We start from the raw sequence: 3,508 nt of genomic DNA, 5'->3' as shown, positions 1-3,508 counted from the left end.
GCAATTTTTTTTTTTTTTTTTGAGATAAGAGTCTCAAGCTGTCACCCTGGGTAGAGTGCTGTGGCATCATAGCTCACAGCAACCTCCAACTTGGGTTCAAGCAATCCTTTTGCCTCAGTTTTTCTATTTTTGGTAGAGACTAAGTCTCACTCAGGCTGGTCTCAAACTCATGAGCTCAAGTAATCCACCTGCCTTGGCCTCCCAGCTTGCTAGGATTACAGGAGTGAGCCACCGTGTCAGGCCTGCCATTGTTGTTATGTTCACTTGTTCTGGGAAGTCCACCTTCTGAGACTTACGGCAGGCAGAGCCTACCCCCAGTCCCCCACCCTAGGACATTCATGTGTCCCCTGGCAGCTGGGATCCAGTTATGTGACCATAGCTCCACCAACAGGGTATACCTACTCTGTATGGACATTGTGTTATTGGTGGCAGTGGTCACACGTAGCATGGGCAGAGTGGAGTGGTAAGCCACTAGAACTACCACTCCTAGTGGCTAGTGCCAGGAGTGCTCAGTAGTAGCAACAGTTTTTTGTTTGTTTGTTTGTTTGTTTTTTAAGGCTCAGACTCTGTTGACCAGGCTAGAATTCAGTGGCATCCACATAGCTCACTGCAACCTCAAATTCCTGGGCTCAAGCACTCTTCTTGCTTTAGCCTCTCAAGTATCTGGGACTACAGGCACCTGTCACCAGGCCAGGCTAGGTTTTCTATTTTTAGTTGAGACAGGGTCTCGTTCTTGTTCAGTTTGGCCTTGAACTCCTGAGCTCAAGAGGTCCTCCTGCCTATGCCCCACAGAGTGCTAGAATTATAGGCGTGAGCTACTATGCCCAGCTGCAGCAGTGATGTTTTCAGTGGATCTGGACATTGTTCCTGTTGTTTGAGCTTCTAGGCCTGTGTCTTCTTTAGAGAATCTGGGAGCTCCCCAATATCCTTTAAGGTGTGGTTTCTGAACAATGCCACTATTGACAGTTGGGGCCAGATAATTCTTTACTGTGTCTAAGGAGAGCTGTCCTGGGTAGGATATTTGGCACCATCTCTGCTCTCTACCCACTAGATACCAGCAGTAACCCCTTAATGTGTCAACCAAAAATGCTTCCATACATTGCCAAATGTCCCCTGGGGGACAAAACTTCCCTAGTCTCCCTCCTCATTCCAGCCCAACATCTTCCTCTACCCTCCTCTGCTGACAGCTTCTCCTTCTAGACATGATCCTCTCGGGCTGGTCCTGGTTCTGTGCTCTCAGTCTGAGCCTGCTTTATCTCTTCTGATTTCTCTTTCTTCATCTGTCTCTGTTTAAAAGAAGTTGCTTTTTGGCAATCTCTCTGTACTCTTTTCTTGGAAAGCCATACCATCTAAGACGTCAAAGCTAATGACACCTGCCCTGTCACCATCTGGTAGCTCTTTATTGCCTAGGTTTCTCTTTATCCTAAGCCAAACTTGTTATTGCCCACCCTCACACCTATGTCCTGTGTTTCAAACAGTGAGGTACATCTTGCTTAATCCAGCTGAAATGCTTCTTGGAGGAAGTGATACCTGAACTGAATCCTGAAAGATAGAGGGGAAAAGGGAGAAGGGAACAGGCACTGTTAGCAAAGGGCCTGAAAGGAGAGGTGCCAGAGAAAGTAAATGAAAATCATGTGTAGGGTAGACACTGTGGCTCACACTTGTAATCCTAGCACTCTGGGAAGCCAAGGCAGGAGGATCCTTCAGCTTAGGAGTTTAACACCAACTTGAGCAAGAGCAAGACCCCATCTCTGCTAAAAACAGAAAAACTAGCTCGGCTTACTGGCTCATTCCTGTAATCCTAGCTCTCTGGGAGGCCTAGGTGGGTGGATTGTCTGCGCTCATGAGTTCCAGACCTGCTTGAGCTAGAGCGAGACCTCGCTTCTTAAAAAAAAAAAATAGCTGGGTGTTGTGGTGGGTGCCTGTAGTCCCAGCTACTTGGGAGACTGAGACAAGAGAATAGCTTGAGCCCACGGGTTTGAGGTTGCTGTGACACCATGGCATTCTATCAGGGGTAACAGAGTGAGACTCTTGTCTCAAAAAAAAAAAAAAAAAATAGAAAAACTAGGCAGTACCCATAGCTCAGTGGGTAGGGCGCCGGTCACATATACCAGGGCTGGCTGGTTTGAATCTGGTCCCAGCCAGCTAAAGCAATAATGACAAATGCAACAACAACAAAAACAGGCATTGTGGCAGGTGCTTTTAGTCCCAGCTACTTGGGAGACTGAGGTAAGAGAATCACTTAAGCCCAAGAGTTGGAGGTTGCTATGAGCTGTGATGTCACAGCACTCTACCAAGGGTGACATGGAAGGAAGGTATGAAGGAAGGAAGGAATCCTGTGTAAAGATTTCTTCTATGACCTGCAGTAGGTATACAATCCATGGTAGATGTCTAAACATAATGGTTACCTAGTACAGTCCCTTTTCAGATGAAGAGCCTAAGTGCTGAGGAATGACTTTGTCAAATGCTTCTCCACCCTTCAGAGCCAGCCTCTGTCCTCCCAGCCAGAACAGTATGCCATCTAGAAGACATGTTCAGTTAAGTGGGATCCAGGGCCAGAGGGAAAATACCAGTATTTGGTGAGGTTTATGTTCAGTGTAGCTACCATTATTCTACCTTTTCTACTGAGCCTTCATTTGTGTTCCCTTGGGCCACTTGGCCAGGTACCATGGCCTGTGGGAAGGTTTTACTCAGAACCATGGGAATAGTGGGAAGTGCTTTGCTTGCCTCCCTGGCCTCCTAAACCATACGTGGTATTGCCTTCTTTTAAACCCCACCTGTGAAGGTGCTTATGGCAGCCTTCTATAGGAGTTCACTGAGTTACTGAGGCCTGCATTGGGGCCATCACTGGGCCAAAGTGTGTTGTATGGGGAGTTGCTGCCACATCGTGTCAGACTAGCAGACAGTCACATACCAGTGTAAAGAGCCCTGTAAGAGCCGCTGAGAGGTACAGCTGAGGATGGCACCTTCCAGACCAGTGCTAGATCCAAACTAGGGTTCAGTTTTCTATTTCTTTCAGGATGAGACTAATTAGTCTATACCAGCTCTCCATTGTGTAAAAAATGAAGAGAACATTCTTATCTTGTTTCCCAAAATGTAAGACATTTTATTTCTCATTAGGTATACATGTTCATTATACAAACTAATTTAAATAATACTGAAACGCTAAAAGGAAAGTAGGCTTGGCACCTGTAGTTCTGTGAGTAGGGCATCAGTCACATACATGGAAGGTGGTGGGTTCGAGCCTGGCCAGGGCTTGCTGAACAACGATGACAACTGCAACCAAAAAATAGCTGGGCATTGTGGCGGGCACCTATGGTCCCAGCTGCTCAGGAGGCTGAGGCAGGAGAGTCACTTAAGTCCAAGAGGTTGAGGTTGCTGTGAGCTGTGACACCATGACACTCTACCGAGGGTGACATAGTGAGACTTTGTCTCAAAAAAAAAGAAAGTAGGCTCGGCACCTGTGGCTCAAGCGGCTAAGGTGCCAGCCACATACACCTAAGGTGGC

Source organism: Otolemur garnettii, unplaced genomic scaffold, assembly GCF_000181295.1.
Source record: "Otolemur garnettii isolate 467f Iridium unplaced genomic scaffold, OtoGar3 scaffold00007, whole genome shotgun sequence".
In the NCBI taxonomy this organism is placed as follows: Eukaryota; Metazoa; Chordata; class Mammalia; order Primates; family Galagidae; genus Otolemur; species Otolemur garnettii.
This window is presented reverse-complemented; position numbering follows the sequence as displayed.